Genomic DNA, 17,828 nt, shown 5'->3' with positions numbered 1-17,828 from the left:
CAACGCATAACGACCGGCAAACGTAGAAGCTCTGTTTGAAACACGTGAGCTGAGAGAGAGGCTTCGAGGTGATCCGGCTCGGTTACGGGCATACACAGGATACACGGGTATACACAGGATACACAGGTATACACAGGATTAGTTTTTCTTTCTCCTCTCCCTGCCTGCACATGGCAGGCAGGCCATAAAGTACCCACAATGACATCATAGAAGTGTCATAGGGGACGGGGCCCAAAACCTGTTTGTGTTTGTTTCTGATTGGTACAAGCGAAGTTAACACCATGTAGGGGAGCAGGTGCCTTAAAGTCTGGCTTCGCCCCCCAAAAGGTGAGGAAATGCATATTGTCTTAGAATGTATTTAACACTGAATGACAAACGAAGAGGCCAGGGCAATACTGGTATGGCAAGTTCTACAGGATGCAGACAGGAACTCATCTCAACAGTGTTAAACCCCTGCCTATGTCTGAACCCACAGAGACCAGAGCCCTCCCCACACATAGAGTTAGTTGCATGAAGGGAGGTGCACAGAGATCCTGTGTGTGAGTGAGTATTAATGCATATAGCATAATACACTGCTTCTGCCCCTCGCGACAGCTGGAGGGACGGGAATGAATTACTATGTCAATTAGGTTCATGACTTCCCTATCCAGTTGGAGGGGGTATGGAGGCAAATGGCTCTCTTGCACTTGGACTGTGTCATCCATTCCCCTCTAATCTCACTGACCGGGGAAGAACCTGACCAGATTCAGAAATACAGGGCCCCTGGTCTTCAAATAGCTTCGGGGAAAGAAATCCCTACCCAGCGAGGTCACAGTCTCATAATTCTCCTGCATGACGTCCCTGTAGAGGGCTCTCTGACCGGGATCCAGTAGAGCCCCCTGCCCCTGGGTGAAATACACAGCCACCTCCTCGAAAGTCACCGGCATCTGAAACAACAGGTGCGCCCCACTCAGTGCCTGCTGCCCCAGCCACAATCCCACTATTCGTGGGAGCAGAAGCATAAAAATAGGACAGCTCTGGGAAGGCCAGAGGAGCAGAATCCCAGCCCCACTCTGCTCAGAGTGGCCAGGAGGCTCCAGGGAACAAAGAGAATGCAAGAGCTCCTTGTCCCTCCCAACAGATGGAGGAGGGCAGGGTCTTCTCATTTACCACACACCTACTAGGCACAGGCTGCTATGGGAAGCAGACCTCCGCGCAGGGAACAGGGACTGGAATCCCAGCACCTTCCCTTTGTATTTCATTGCAGTCTCTGGCCAGTGGGTTCAGGATCCAGCATGAGGGAATGTTCAACCCCAGCCCTGGCAGCAATGGGCCTTTTCATAAATCAGCCCCTAGGCCGAGCATGTCCCAGCATGTTTATCACAGCCTGTCTCTGTCCCTGGCTCACTCTGTGAATTTCCTGCCCTTCCCCCTTCTACAACAACCTTCCCCAACAACTCCCACAAACATCCCCTACCTGAGTTGGATCCACCACAGCCATTTCTCTTCCCCAGCCCCTAGGTAGATGGGATGATCTGGAAGAAAACGTGGCCCTTATTCTGCAGCCTGTCAAGGTGAAAAAGACAATTGTTGAGGTTTCTGAATTAGTGTTAGTTTGTTTCACACCCCGATTAATAGAATCATAGAATATCAGGGTTGGAAGGGACCTCAGGAGGTCATCTAGTCCAACCCACTGCTCAAAGTAGGACCAATTCCCAGACAGATTTTTGCCCCAGATCTCTAAATGACCCCCTCAAGGATTGAACTTGCCCTGGGTTTAGCAGGCCAGTGCTCAAACCACTGAGCTTTCCCTCCCCACAGGCTCTTTCTGTATAGACAGACACTCTAGACTCTGCCATGCTGGGAAAACCCTCAGTTACCTTATTACAACACAGATCTGACCCCTCCCACTGGGACTAAACACATGAGACATTTTTAAACCCTCCCAGTAACAGAGTCTCTGAGCCAAACTCTAGAAAAGAGCAGAATCAAAGGAGCCACTTTGTGGGATCCCCCCCGACACTGTCCCCACAACAGCACATCCCCCCAGCAGCGCGGGGACCAGGCAGAGGCAGGAACTGGCTTTTCCTCTCTCTGCTCCTCACATTGTCCCAGGAAAGTCAATCTGCCCTGGGGTGCTGCAGGGAATGGGGCTGGGCAGGGCTGGGAGCCGGGAACCACTTATTGCTCCTGCTGCCCCATTCAGTCTCTCCTGTCTCCCTTCTGCATGGAAGAGCTGGTTACTGTCCGGCCATTCCTGTGGGTGTTTCCTCTCTAATAGCTACTGCCACTGCTAACAGGGGTGTGAGCCTGGGTGTGCCTGGGGCAGCTGCTCTGGGACTCTCAGACACATGGGGAGCAGGGAGGGGATGTTTGTGTAGAGTCACTTTCCTGTCCATCCCCAGCACTTTCTCCAAGTTCTCTATTATCACCTGGAGTCTCTGGCTCAGGAGCTGTTGGCAGCACAGCCTGGGGCTGACCTAGAGCACTGATGACAGTCACAGGAGAAAGTCCCCCCTCAGCTGTAAATATAAGTTGGACTCCTTGCCTGCTGTTGCTCTCAGTGACTCTGGTTTGACACAGAATCCTGCACAGAAATCAGAGCAGGGCCCTCTTCAGTTCTGTCAACCCCAAACATTTAACATTCAGGAGTCAGACCCCAAAAATAATGAGATTATCTTAAGTAATATATTGTGAGCAGGGTGTGGGGGGGACTGGATATTTGCCTTGTAAATTCTGAGCCCTTGGGGTAAGTCCCGGGCTCATCCACGCCCAGTGCTTGTTTGACCATTTCTATGGGAAAAGATTCCTCTCTCTCACCATCTCCTTCCCTTCTCCTACCCTCTGGCTCTCCCTTCCCGTCAGTCTCCACTTGCTCTCATATTCTCCCTCCAGGCACCCCACAGCCCCTCTCCCCACAACCCCCCTTTTCTTCTCTTTCTCCCCACACTCAGTTTCCCTCTATTCCAGCTCTGTTCTCATCAGCCCCAGAATTCTCCCCCTGCCCCCTGATTCCGGTGTATTCCCTCAGCCTCCCTTCAGTGGCCCCACATCCCCTCCCGCATCCCTGTTCACCCCTCAGTGCCCTCTGGCTCTCAGAGCCCCCTTCCGGCTCCCACCTCCCGCCAGCTCCCGAGATGTTGCTGTCCTAGCCCCAATCCTCACACGCCCTACAGCCAGCTCTCCTCTGCCCAGTGCAGGGAATCGCGGCCAGCCCAGCTGGGAGCAGCCTGGGGCATCCCCCTGCCCCTGCAGACAGGCTGCCCCGGGAGCAGCGCTCCGGGGGGAGGGGGGCAGGTCTCACTCAGGGGCGGCTCTAGGCACCAGCAAAACAAGCTGGTGCCTAGGGCGGCAAAATGTAGGGGGTGTCCCCTACTGCGGGGGGGGGCGGCAGGCTGGGCCGGCGGACTTGCCGCAGTCATGCCTGCGGGAGGCGCACCGGAGCCCCGGGACGACTGGACCTGCCGCAGGCATGACTGCGGAGGGGGCGCTTGTCCCGCGGCTGGGCTGGACCTCCCGCTCAAGCGGAGCCGCCAGACCCGCGAGCCGTCCGCAGCCGCGGGAGGTCCAGCCGAGCCACGCGGGACCAGCGGTCCCTCTGCAGTCATGCCCGCGGGAGGTCCGCGGCTCCGGGGCGCCTCCCGCGCATGACTGCTTGGGGCGGCCAAAAAGCTAGAGCCGCCCCTGGGTCTCACCTTCTCTCCACGTGGGGCTCTGCCTGGGAACAGGGCTCTGGGTCCCAGTAAGGAGGGGCGGGACAGGCTGGGGTCTCTGCACTGGGAGAGTCTCTCGGGGAGCAGCAGGAATGTTCCTCCCTCGATAGGAAACCTCCCCGCCTGCAGCCAGGGCTCTGGGTCCCCAGCGGCAGCAGCCGAGGCCCCGGGGTCTCGCAAGGAACGTGGGTTGCACCGCAACAGAGTCACTGCAGAGACTACAATTCACTTCCCGCTGCCAGGCTGAGTGACCCCGGGAATCGCTCCGCCCGGCGCCTCCTGGGTCCTAGCGAGATGAATTGCACTGGGTCTCTTTTCCCCACAGCTTGTTCACTGTCTGCGAGCCCTGGCCTGAGCTGCAAGGACTGCTCCCTTAGTTCGGGTCATGGGGTTCTTAGTGCTATGTCACTAGCTTCCTCTGGTTATTTGTAGGGTCAACTTAACCCATCACTGGGCTGCGCAGGGAAAAAGCCCTCAGTTCCTCCCCCACTTCCCTCGCAGGGCTACCTGCTGCTCCTCACCCTGCCAGTGGAACTTTGCCTGCACTGTTTGCTAGTAGCTCCTGGTAAGTTTTATTAACATATTTCTCCCTTTTGCTGCCCTGTCACAATTTGCTGTCTCTGCCTTTCCCCATCCTGCAGTCCCAGGGCAGTAAGTTGTGATGGATGGAGGCATTCCCACCACAATTTGGTACCTCTCACCTTTCCCCACTTTCTGGTCCAGGGGTAACAAACTGTGATGGATGGGTTTCATCTATCATGGTTTACCCACTTCTGTGTTTCTCCATCATTTGGTCCAGGGTTGGTAAATTCTGATGGATGGGGACATTCCCAACATGATGTTCTACGTCTCATCTTTCTCCATCCTCTACCTTTCCCTATCTCCTAGTCCGGGGGGGGAGTTATCATGGATATGGCGTATGCTTGTCACAATTTGCTACCTCTATCTTTGCCCATCCCCTTCAGGGGTGCTGGAAAAGAGGTGCCGAGGGGCCATGGCCCTCCCACTTTTGAAAGGGGATGGGCCTTGCCTGTCCAGTTTTCACCATGGACCAGCCTAAGTTCCCTCTAAGCTGCACTCTGCAGATGCTCAAGGAACCCACCCAGGGACCTGCCACAGCTGGGAGAAGGGCGCCCCTCCCCTGGCCCCAACTCTGCTGCCGTACAGCCCGGGCCGGTCCCAAACGTGGTCAGAGCGGCCCAGACCCAGCTGCGGACAGGTCGCCCAGACCTTCTGGGGCCAGGGTAGGGGCACCTATCCTGCAGCCCCAACCCCAGAGCTGCTATGGCAGGGAGAGGCACCTCTCCCACTGCAGCCCAGGTGCTGCTGCTGTGGGGAGAGAGAGCTGGGAGGAGTCCTCTCTCCCCACCGTAGCCCACGAGCACCCTCCTGCACCCCAAACCCCTCACCCCAGCCCCACCCCAGAGCCCTCACCCCCTGCACTCCAATCCTCTGCCCCAGCACTGAGCACCTCATCTCTGGCCCCATCCCAGAGCCTGCATCCCCAGCCGGAGCCATCACACCCCTGCCCCAGCCTCTTCCCCAGCCCTGAGCCCCCTCCCACACTCTGAACTCATCAGCGCCACCCCCACCACATGAATTTTGTTATGTGCACCAATATGACGGTGATATGTCCACATAAGGAGCAGAGCCTCATGGTCTCCCCTCTTTAGGAAAGATCCTTCACCCCTGCCTGTGGTCCAGATCTTTCTTTATCCTCTGATTCAGATGTAGCTCATTGTGATAAAATTGGGGTATGCCTATCACAGTGTGGTTCTTTTATCTTTCTCCGTGCCTGGTGCAGGGTAATAGGTAATAATTGGAGATATACCAATCTCCTAGAACTGGAAGGGACCTTGAAAGGTCATTGAGTCCAGCCCCCTACCTTCACTAGCAGGACCAATTTTTGCCCCAGATCCCTAAGTGGCCCCCTCAAGGATTGAACTCACAATTCTGGGTTTAGTAGGCCAATGCTCAAAACCACTGAGCTATCCCTCCCCCCTAACAAATTGTGATGGATGGGGGTACACCTGTCACCGTTTTCCTACCTCTGCCTTTCCTCATCTTCAGGGGAGAGATAGTAAATTCTGATGGATGGGGAATTCTCATCACAATTTGGTACCTCTCACCTTTCCCCATCCTTTATCTTTCTTAATTCCTGGCCCAGAGGTCACAAGTCTCTATTTTAAACTTGGACACAAAGGAAGATATTTTTATTATTTGGAAGGGCATTCTACAGTGTTAAACCACAGGACTATTGTATGCAACCCCCTGAATGAAGGTGTTGTTATTTCTTTATTAGTCTCTTTGGGTATGTCTACACTACGGGATTATTCCGATTTTACAGAAACCGGTTTTTTAAAACAGATTGTATAAAGTTGAGTGCACGCGGCCACACTAAGCACAGTAATTCGGTGGTGTGCGTCCATGTACCGAGGCAAGCGTCAATTTCCAGAGCATTGCACTGTGGGTAGCTATCCCATAGCTATCCCATAGTTCCCGCAGTCTCCCCTGCCCATTGGAATTCTGGGTTGAGATCCCAGTGCCTGATGGGGCAAAAAACATTGTCACTGGTGCTTCTGGGTACAGCCTCACCCCTCCCTCCGTGAAAGCAGCAGCAGACAACCATTTCGCACCTTTTTTCCTGGGTGAACTGTGCAGACGCCATACCACGGCAAGCATGGACCCTGCTGAGCTCAAGACAGCAATCATGGACGTTTTAAAGACCTCGCGCATTCTCGTGCAGTCTATGCTGAACCGGGACCTGCAAAGCCAGGCGAGGAGGAGGCGGCTACGGCAGAGCAGCGACGAGAGTGATGAGGACATGGACACAGAATTCTCTCAAACTGCGGGCCCCGGTGCGTTGGAGATCCTGCTGGTAATGGGGCAGGTTCTACCATGGAACGCCGATTTGGGGCCCGGGAAACAAGCACAGACTGGTGGGACCGCATAGTGTTGCAGGTGTGGGACGATTCCCAGTGGCTGCGAAACTTTCGCATGCGTAAGGGCACTTTCATGAAACTTTGTGACTTGCTTTCCCCTGTCCTGAAACGCCAGAATACCAAGATGAGAGCAGCCCTCACAGTTGAGAAGTGAGTGGCGATAGCCCTCTGGAAGCTTGCAACGCCAGACAGCTACCGGTCAGTCGGGAATCAATGTGGAGTGGGCAAATCTCCTGTGGGGGCTGCTGTGATGCAAGTAGCCAAAGCAATCACTAAGCTGCTGCTATGAAAAGCTGTGACTCTGGGAAATGTGCAGGTCATAGTGGATGGCTTTGCTGCAATGGGATTCCCTAACTGTGGTGGGGTGATAGATGGAACCCATATCCCTATCTTGGCACTGGAGCACCAGGGCACCCAGTACATAAACCGCAAGGGGTACTTTTCAGTGGTACTGCAAGCACTGGTGGATCACAAGGGACGTTTCACTAACATCAACGTCGGATGGCCGGGAAAGGTTCATGACGCTCGTGTCTTCAGGAACACTACTCTGTTTAAATGGCTGCAGCAAGGGAATTACTTCTCAGACCAGAAAATAACAATTGGGGATGTTGAAATGCCTGTAGTTATCCTGGGGGACCCAGCCTACCCCTTGATGCCATGGCTCATGAAGCCATACACAGGCAGCCTGGACAGTAGTCAGGAGCTGTTCAACTACAGGCTGAACAAGTGCAGAATGGTGGTAGAATGTGCATTTGGCCGTTTAAAGGCGTGCTGGCACACATTACTGACTTGCTCAGACCTCAGCCAAACCAATGTCCCCATTGTTATTGCTGCTTGCTGTGTGCTCCACAATCTCTGTGAGAGCAAGGGGAGACCTTTATGGCGGGGTGGGAGGCTAAGGCAAAACACCTGGCCGCTGATTACGCGCAGCCAGACACCAGGGCGATTAGAAGAGCACACCAGGAAGTGGTGCGCATTAGAGAAGCTTTGAAAACCAGTTTCATCACTAGCCAGGGTACAGTGTGACTGTTGTGTTTGTTTCTCCTTGATGAAACCCACCACCCCTTGATTGACTCATTCCCTGTAAGCCACCACCCCGCTTCGAACACAGCTTGCTTTCTAAGGAAATAAAGTCACTCTCATTTAAAAATCATGTATTCTTTATTAATTAATTATAAAAAGAGGGAGAGAACTGACAAGGTAGCCCGGGTGGAGTTTGGAAGGAGGATAGGAGGGAAGGAAAAGGCCACTAAAAAAATTTCATAATGTAACCCCTCTGCCAGGCTGAAACAATAGCAGCAAGGGCCAGGTTCAATTCCTAGGGGTCCCTTCCCCACAACGTAATGCAGACCAGCTCGAGCCCCCATCCAGTGACCTGGGAAAATCTTACACACACCCCTGGGCGCCTCAAGGAGGCAATACTTCCCCTCTCGCAAGCACAGACTCTTGGTGTAGCAGAAAAGGTTTAATTACATAAGATTAACAACAACAAGCATGAAATTTGGAAAATACCTCAACTGGAGTTCATAGGTCAAACCGTGAGCAAAGACCCACCCCAGCAACTTGGGCCGTGTCCTTCTCTCTGGGCCCTTGAGTCCAGCAACCCCCCTAAATCACCCACAGTCCCAAAAGTCCCACAATTAAAAAGTCTCTGTCCCGGGTCAGGCAGCCCAGAGTTCAAGAGTCTCTTTGCAGAGGTCCCCCTCCCCAGCCTAGGTAGAAAGGGGCACCTTACGTGGTTCGGAGCCAACTGCCCTGCCTCTTCGTGGGGTTCTGCTTCCACTAGTCGTCCCCGCAAACAGCTCAGCTCCGCTTACTCTGTGGGCTGCTCCACTCTGCCAGCTGCTCTGGTCCACCAGCTGTCCTGTGATCCGCTCCAGCCGTCCTCACGAACTGCTCAGCTCCACTCACCCAGTGGCTGCACAAACTGCTCCACTCTGCTCTGCCAGTATTGCTTCAGGCTCCCCCACTCATCAGCACAGTGCTCTCAGCTCAGCAAGTCCAGCTCTTCAGTGATTTCAGCTCCACTCATTAGCACAGTGCTCTCAGCTCAGCAAGTCCAGCTCAGCAAGTCCAGCTCAGCAAGTCCAGCTCTTCAGTGATTTCAGCTCATAGTAGGGAAGCCCCAGTACCAGTGAATTCAGCTCAGTAACCTGCATCTAGATTCTTAAGGGAATCAAAAGTTAACTCTGACATTCCACAGTGAAGAGAAGCTCAGGTGGAACTGGTGCTTCTAACTCACACAAAGAGCCTGCACCACCAAGTACAGATACTTGTCCCCAGCCTCTATTTTTTTCAATGGGTTTTGGAACCCATGTGCCCCATCTAGCAAGCGCTATCCAGCTGACAATGAAACCCCCCATCACAAGACAATTTTGTAGTTCCCCATTTACCCAATCAGGGTGACAACATTTCATTACTCCTGCCCCAATAACAATGAAATTGGGGCTCCCACAGCTGTGAAAATAACCATCCCATGCTGCTTTGCGGTATGCTAAGTGGGGTGGGAGTGCCCATGCAAATAACCGAAATACCAATGCAACACTTTCCGCACTCCCCATAATTTACCACCAGATGTCAGGGTGGGGCTCATCCTGACTCTGCTTACATCCTCCCCCCAGCCGAGAATTTGTCGTCCCGATAAATCACATTCCCTACTGTACCAACTTATTGGCCCCCGTCAAACGGCGTCAGATAGCCCACTTTAGCTTCCACAAGCCTGTGTGCTAAATGTATTGGCTCCTCACTAGTCACCCCAGGTGCATCATAAGTTAACCGTTTCACTGGTCTTATTACCCTGTCTCGCCTATTGAGAATCTCTGTTGCTGTGGCAGGGGGGACATCTTCTTGAGTAACGGATGGGGAAGTTTCCTGTGAGTCCCCCTCAGATACTGCCATAGGCCCCTGCATTCCCAGTTCTAACAGTGGAGGGTTGATGGTGCTCAGGATATCCTCCACCTGTATGTCTCCGCTGTCCAATAACCCGGGCGTGACATCACATGGGGGTCCCACCAGTGGCTCAGGGGCATCAGGAATAGGCCTAAATATTTCTGCCATGGGGTTTAAGGTGGAAGAGGAGGTGCTCTCATTTGATTCAGCTGATCGAGACTGAAATCTTGTCTTCATCCCAGGATACACCATGGTTGTGTCTTCCCCCTCAGACTCACTCTCAGATGTGCTGAGTAGGGGTAGGTTAGCTGCAGGGGGCCGCCTGTCCATGTTGGAAGGTGGCTTTGGTACAGCACCTTCATTCTGCCCACTCGCTCTGTTGTGGCCCATCTCATAAGGGCTGCCCACCAATTCCCCCACAGGGAGCAAAAGGTTTCTATGCACAGTCTTTGCCTGCCCTGGACCCTCTTCAGGTTTGATCTTGTAGACCGGCAGGTCTCCTAGCTTTTCCATCACCAAGTAAGGTATTGCCCTCCATCTGTCAGCTATCTTGTGTTTGCCAGAAATACCCAAATTTCGCAGCAAGACTCTGTCCCCTGGCTGGAGCTCTTGCAGATGTACCCTAGCATCATATCGATGTTTGTTGCGGTCTGCATTCTTCCGAGCTGCAGATGCCGCCAAGTGATAAGCATCCCGCAGCTTTTCTCGTAGTCGGGATACATATTGCTGATGAGTTTCATAGCCATCTCCATCCTCGGAGACACCAAAGCACAGGTCTATGGGTAATCTTGGTTCTCGCCCAAACATCAAAAGATACGGGGTGAATCCCGTAGCGTCGTTCTTTGTGGCGTTGTAGGCGTGCACCAGAAATGCAACATGTTGGCTCCAGGTTGCTTTCTGTTCTGGCCGCAAAGTCCCCAACATATCTAATAGGGTTCGGTTGAACCTCTCTGGCTGAGGATCACCTTGCGGGTGATAAGGCGTTGTCCTCGACTTTTTAATTCCTGCTACCCTTAGCACCTCCTTTAGAAGGTGACTTTCAAAGTCTCGCCCCTGATCTGAGTGTATCCGGGCTGGGAATCCATAAACTGAGAAATATTTTTCCCACAGTACTCGAGCGACAGTGGTGGCCTTCTGATCACGTGTGGGATATGCCTGCGCATATCGCGTATAATGGTTGGTCACGACTAGAATGTTCCCAATATTCCTCTTGTCTACTTCTAAGGACAAGAAATCAATGCAAACCAGCTCCAGGGGTTTGTTGCTGGTGATGTTTTTCAGATATGCAGCCCTTGTGGGCAGAGTTTTCCTTTGAACACATCGAGAGCAGGTTTCACATTTTCTGCGAACATCTTCAGCCATCCGGGGCCAATAGAACCTACTGCGAATAAGTTCCAGGGTCCTCTCCATTCCTAAATGTCCAAAGTCATCATGCAGGGCCCTCATAGCCAGGGCTCTGTACTCTTTCGGCAGCACTAGTTGGGTCCGTTGTTTTTGTAAAGGATCTGTGGTCACACGGTGTAGCACTCCCTGAATCAGTTTTAGTTTGGTCCATTCTCTCAATAGCAGCTTACCTTCTGGGTTGGGCGGGACAACCACAGCTGGGCTTCGCCCCTCCCTTTTGGCAAGCAGTGTATCACGGATGTCCGTATCTTGCAGCTGGGCTTCCTGCCAGTCAGCCGCATTGAGCACGGGCAAGGGAGATTGGTCCAATGCAATGTAGTTCACTGAAGCAGAAGGCACGCATTCAGGGGGAAGGCCCAAAGCTTCAGCAACACATCCATGAAGGCTCTCATGGGCCTCTGGCTCTCTGCGACTCACGCTGCAAATAGCTCTCACTCCATCCGTGGGTATCACAGCAACTTCAGGTGTCTGCGGACGTCTGGACAAGGCATCTGCATCTACATTGCTTCTCCCGGATCGGTATTGAATGCTGAACTCATAGCTAGCCAAGGCGGCCACCCATGTCTGCCCTGTAGCATCCAACTTAGCACTTGTTAGCACATAAGTCAGGGGGTTGTTGTCTGTCCACACCTGGAACTGAGCACCATACAAGTAGTCTCGACATTTCTCAGTGATGGCCCATTTCAAAGCCAAGAACTCCAGCTTGTGGATGGGATATCGAGTTTCACTGTCAGACAGTCCTCGGCTGGCAAAGGCTACAGGTTTGTGGTGGCCTTCCTCTTCCTGATACAGTACTGCTCCCAGACCTTCCAAACTGGCATCAGTATGCAGGATAAATGGTTTGCTTGGATCAGCAAAGACTAGGATGGGAGCATGAGTTAGGCGAGTAATGATTTCCCGAAAAGCCCTCTCACATCTTTCATCCCACCGTGGCCCAAATGGTTCGAAGGGGCCATAGTGTCTCTGCACAGGAGGCTTTGGAGGCCTCCTCTTATTCCGGGTCTTAGATTTGTACTTGTTGCACTGGTATCCCCTGGTAAGATCATTCAGAGGTTTTACAATTGTGGCATAGTTCTTCACAAATCTGCGGTAGTAGCCACTAAATCCAAGAAAGGTCTTGAGTTCCCTGTAGTTAGTGGGACGTGGCCAGGTAGTGAGTGCTTTTATTTTATCGGGATCAGTACTCACGCCCTCTTGGGACACGATGTGACCCACATACCTCACTGAGGTTTGGCAGAACTGGCATTTGTCAATTGAAAGCTTCAAACCATATGCCTCCAACCTATCGAGCACTTTAAGAAGTCTTTCTTCATGTTCCTCCAAGGTTCTTCCAAACACAATCAGGTCGTCCAAGTAAACTAACACTTGCAGTAAATTCATGTCTCCCACAACTTTCTCCATAAGTCATTGAAATGTGGCAGGGGCCCCGGAAATCCCTTGGGGCATGCGTTCAAACTGGTAGAACCCTAACGGGCAGATGAAGGCTGTCTTCTCCTTATCCTCTTCTCCCAGAGGGATCTGGTAGTATCCACTCCGAAGATCCAATACAGAGAACCACTGGCTACCTAGCAAACAGTCCAAGGCATCTTGTACTCGAGGCATGGTGTATTGATCAACTGTAGTGCGCCTGTTTAGGGTACGATAGTCAATACACATCCGGATTTTTCCACTCTTTTTACGAACGACCACAATGGGTGAAGCATAGGGGCTTCGGGACTCTGTAATGATACCAGCTGCGATCAGCTCTTGAAGATGATGGCGCACGTCTTCCATCTCAGAGAGGGCAATCCTCCTAGACCTCTCCCTGAAGGGTCGGGGATCTTGTAGCCTGATGTGGTGTTCCACTCCTTTGGCACATCCCACATCCCACTCATGTAGTGAGAACACCTTGGATCTCTCACAAAGCTTTTTCCTCAGGCGATCTTTCCACTCCTCGGACAGTGGTGAGTCCCCGAAGTCAAACTTTGCAGGATCTATCATTGGAACTTCAGCTTCACATTGCGGTCTCACAATGCTTTCAGGCTCAAAGATGTCTGCAATCTTCTGCCCTGGTTTTACAAACACATCACGGCGTGTTTCATTAGCAACCAGGATAGTCACCTCCTCCTGGGCTTCAGCAGGTAGGGTTATGACTCCACTGAGAACCAGCACTCCCTCTGGGAGCCCTCCCTCGGTTGGCTGCTCTGCCACAGCTAATGTTCCCTTACTACCTTTTAGGCAGGTACTCCTGACAATCACCTCCTTTTCTGACATTGCAGGCACCACCAAAGGGACCGGGCCCGCATACCTCAGTGCTCCTACTGGCAAATCAGGCATCACTTTTCTTGTGTCCTCAATTTTCCTGTAGGCCGCGGCACAGTGTGTGTGTATCACCAAGGTGTTCAGATATTGGTCTCCTGCTTGCTGTCTGCAGTAATCAGCAAGTATCCTAAAGAGGCTGGAGTTGGTCCCTATTAGCACGGACACATCAGAGGCTCCTTTGGGGTCAGGGCATATTAAAGCAGCAGTGTCCACCTCCTGTCTTACCCCAGCAATCTCTTCTGGGAATTCCAGGTGTACTATGACATAGCCCTGATAGGGGTATTCATCCATGCTAAGGCCACACAGGCCAAGTCCTGTCAGGGGCTGTATAGGCAGATGCCCAAGAATCTGCTGGTAGAACGATTGGAATATGATGGTCACTTGGGATCCTGTGTCAAGTACTGCTCTACATTCTGTTCCTTCAACCTTTACAGTGACCTCCGCTCGGGGTCCTATCAATCCTGGGGGGATTCGGGCCGCATGGTTCCTTCCAGGGTAGCCTCCACATCCTGCAGGCCTAGGCGGCTCCCTTCCCAGGCCCTGGGGCCGTTTCCCGACTTTCCCCAGGAGGTCCTCAGCTTTTGATATACCAGCATGGGATTCTCTGCATTCTGACACCTTGCAGCAATGTGCCCACCCTGGCCACACCGGTAGCAGAAGAAGGATTGTCCTTTCCCTTGCTGACGGGGTGGTGCAGAGGTTCTAAACGTAGTCCTCTGGACCATGGTACCAGAGGGTTCCTTGCACCTCGAAGTCTTTGCTGAATCAAAGGTATTCTCTAGTTCAGTCACTTTCTGTGTCAGGGCCTGCACTTGCTGGATAAGTTCCTCTTGAGGATTCACCATTAGTGCCTTGGGCGTCCGCATGGATGTTGTGCCAGTTGCCTGGTGTTGCTGCACCTCCCAAACCTCGCCAGCTGCCTGCCTCTCTTCTTCCTCTCGGACCTCTTTTATCAGGCGAGAGTAACTTGATGGATTATCTTGCCGTTCCCTTAATCGAAGGTGGAGAAGGATTGGGTTCTGATACTGAATTCCTCTCACAACCTGAGCCAATCTAGTCCGGTCCATTTGCTCAACTGCTACTGCTCCCCGCATGATGGCTCTCTGTAATAACTTCTCCAACCTCTGGATATAGGCAGAACCCTTCTCTCCCCTTTGTTGTCTTGCATTGAGGAACTTGCAATAAGCATCCTCTGGACCCTCAGTTCTCCCAAAGGCGTGATCCAGGGCCTCCAGGCAGTCCTTCACCTTGACCCTGGGTTACCGAGCTTTAGGGTGCGAATCACATCTAGGGCTGGCCCCCTGAGACACTCTACTAGTCGCCTTCTCTTTTCAGCATCAGGCACCGCCCACTCCTGCAGCATCTCAGTAGTGTGCTCCAGCCAGGGTTCAAATGCTTCCTCCCCGGGTATTGGGGTGGGACCCCCAGAAAACAACCTCAGCTTATGATAGGGGCTTGACTCAGGGTGGGGTCAGGGTGGCATAACTTTCTCTAATGCTCGCCCCAAAGCCTTCACCCACTCATCAGGTGAAGGAGCAGGCTCCTGTTGTGGGGCTTCCGGCTTAAGGCCCAACAGACCCGCCATATCAGCCAAAGTTTTTCCCTCTTTCCCCAAAAAGGCCGACATTTTCTTTAAAAACTCTACATCAGGGGTAGGGGCTGGTGAGGGCTGGCTCCCAGTGGTTATTACCTTCCACTCACCATTTTCCACTGCTATCGAGCCTGGAACCTGTAGAGGGTCCACAGCCGAGGGCAGCTCACACAGTACAGCAAAAGCCCCCTCCTCCCTCACAAACATGCGCCCACGCATTTTGCACTTACGCAGGTACTCAGTGGATGACCTTAAGGTAGGTTCAATTGAGCCCTCATCAACTGCCTCCAGCACCCCCGTTACCAGAAGACAGTTCCTGGGGTCAATATTCATCCCCTTGCACCAGTCCTCTAACAAGAGTAGGGCCATTATACAAACTCTAATCTGTTCCCAATACAACAGGTCAAAACAACAAGGTAATTTGCAGTTTTCCCAATTCAATGTGCTTGCGAGGGGTACTGACCCAGGATCCCGGACGAGCCCCCAAAAATGTAACCCCTCTGCCAGGCTGAAACAATAGCAGCAAGGGCCAGGTTCAATACCTAGGGGTCCCTTCCCCACAACGTAATGCAGACCAGCTCGAGCCCCCACCCAGTGACCTGGGAAAATCTTACACACACCCCTGGGCGCCTCAAGGAGGCAATACTTCCCCTCTCGCAAGCACAGACTCTTGGTGTAGCAGAAAAGGTTTAATTACATAAGATTAACAACAACAAGCATGAAATTTGGAAAATACCTCAACTGGAGTTCATAGGTCAAACCGTGAGCAAAGACCCACCCCAGCAACTTGGGCCGTGTCCTTCTCTCTGGGCCCTTGAGTCCAGCAACCCCCCTAAATCACCCACAGTCCCAAAAGTCCCACAATTCAAAAGTCTCTGTCCCGGGTCAGGCAGCCCAGAGTTCAAGAGTCTCTTTGCAGAGGTCCCCCTCCCCAGCCTAGGTAGAAAGGGGCACCTTACGTGGTTCGGGGCCAACTGCCCTGCCTCTTCGTGGGGTTCTGCTTCCACTAGTCGTCCCCGCAAACAGCTCAGCTCCGCTTACTCTGTGGGCTGCTCCACTCTGCCAGCTGCTCTGGTCCACCAGCTGTCCTGTGATCCGCTCCAGCCGTCCTCACGAGCTGCTCAGCTCCACTCACCCAGTGGCTGCACAAACTGCTCCACTCTGCTCTGCCAGTATTGCTTCAGGCTCCCCCACTCATCAGCACAGTGCTCTCAGCTCAGCAAGTCCAGCTCTTCAGTGATTTCAGCTCCACTCATTAGCACAGTGCTCTCAGCTCAGCAAGTCCAGCTCAGCAAGTCCAGCTCTTCAGTGATTTCAGCTCATAGTAGGGAAGCCCCAGTACCAGTGAATTCAGCTCAGTAACCTGCATCTAGATTCTTAAGGGAATCAAAAGTTAACTCTGACATTCCACAGTGAAGAGAAGCTCAGGTGGAACTGGTGCTTCTGACTCACACAAAGAGCCTGCACCACCAAGTACAGATACTTGTCCCCAGCCTCTATTTTTTTCAATGGGTTTTGGAACCCATGTGCCCCATCTAGCAAGCGCTATCCAGCTGACAATGAAACCCCCCATCACAAGACAATTTTGTAGTTCCCCATTTACCCAATCAGGGTGACAACATTTCATTACTCCTGCCCCAATAACAATGAAATTGGGGCTCCCACAGCTGTGAAAATAACCATCCCATGCTGCTTTGTGGTATGCTAAGTGGGGTGGGAGTGCCCATGCAAATAACCGAAATACCAATGCAACACTTTCCGCACTCCCCATAATTTACCACCAGATGTCAGGGTGGGGCTCATCCTGACTCTGCTTACAATAATAATGACAGCCTTTTGTTTGGGCTGTCCCCGTGGAGTGGGCGGATGCACGGAGCCTCCCCCCACGCATTCTTACTCATCTGGTGGGTGAGGAGGCTATGGAACATGGTGAGGGGGGAGGGTGGTTATACAGGGGCTGCAGCGGCACTCTAAGATCCTGCTGCCATTCCTGAAGCTCCACCATACGCTGGAGCATGTTAGTTTGATCACGCAGCAGCCCCAGCGTTGCATCCTGCCACCGCTGATCTTCCTGCCGCCACCTCTCATCTCGAGCATCTCTCCTGTCCTCACGTTCATCCCTCCTGTCCTCACGTTCGTCCCTCCTGTCCTCACGGTCACTGGCATCTTTCCTGTACTTTGATACCACGTCCTTCCACTCATTCAGATGAGCTCTTTCATTGCGGGTCACTTCCATGATTTCCGAGAACATTTCGTCTCGCATCTTTTTTTTCCGCCGCCTTATCTGAGATAGCCTTCGGGACGGAGTAGGGAGGCTTGAAAAATTTGCAGCTGCATGAGGGAGGGAAAAAAGGGAGAGAAGTATTTAAAAAGATACATTTTACAGAACAATGGTTATACTCTTTCACGGTGAACAACGCTATTCACCTTACATAGCACATGTGATTTTGGTACAAGGTCGCATTTTGCATCTTAATATTAAGTGCCTGTGGCTCTGGTGTTAGAGATCTCACAGACGCAGGTCCAGGCAGCAGAATTCGACTTGCATGCGGCCATGGTAAGCCATTGTCTTTCGTCTTCTGCAGCCTTCATATATCCAGCGCCCTCCTTTCCCAAATAGCAAGCAAAGCCCGTTGAGTGCTGCTTCTTTCCTGTTAACGTGCAGCAGCAGAAACTACCCCCCCATCCAATTCTCTGGGATGATCGCTTTACCCCTCCCCCCACCACGTGGCTGGTATCATGGAAGATCACTGCTAAAGACCCCCTTCCCCCCCCTCCCAACTGCGTGGCTGGTAGCAGGGAAGATCCCTGCTAGCCAAACGCGAAAAAGCTCAGCGCCAATCACCCCCCACATCCCCCTGCTTGGCTACCTGCAGGGAAGGATTTCTTTTAAGCCACAGGCAAACAGCCCAGTAGGAATGGTCATCTCTGTCCCCTTACTTACATTCCTGAATTTCAACCAGGTTACCATGAACGATATCACTCTCCTGAGGATAACACAGCGAGATA

At 52.6% G+C, this 17,828-nt stretch overlaps 1 long non-coding RNA gene across 1 annotated transcript; it reads right to left on the bottom strand.

Annotated features, from left to right (window-relative positions):
* Positions 1-389: 389 nt before the first annotated feature.
* Positions 390-3,889, bottom strand: LOC120383270. Its single transcript, XR_005588393.1, has 3 exons — positions 3,675-3,889; positions 1,457-1,545; positions 390-926 (listed from the first exon to the last, which is right to left on the bottom strand). It is a non-coding gene; the product is annotated as an uncharacterized LOC120383270 (long non-coding RNA).
* Between the last annotated feature and the right edge of the window lie 13,939 nt (positions 3,890-17,828).

This window comes from Mauremys reevesii, linkage group 15 (assembly GCF_016161935.1).
Source record: "Mauremys reevesii isolate NIE-2019 linkage group 15, ASM1616193v1, whole genome shotgun sequence".
Taxonomy (NCBI): Eukaryota; Metazoa; Chordata; order Testudines; family Geoemydidae; genus Mauremys; species Mauremys reevesii.
Note: the sequence above shows the minus strand (reverse complement) of the source record. Positions and strands in the feature narration are given on the sequence as shown.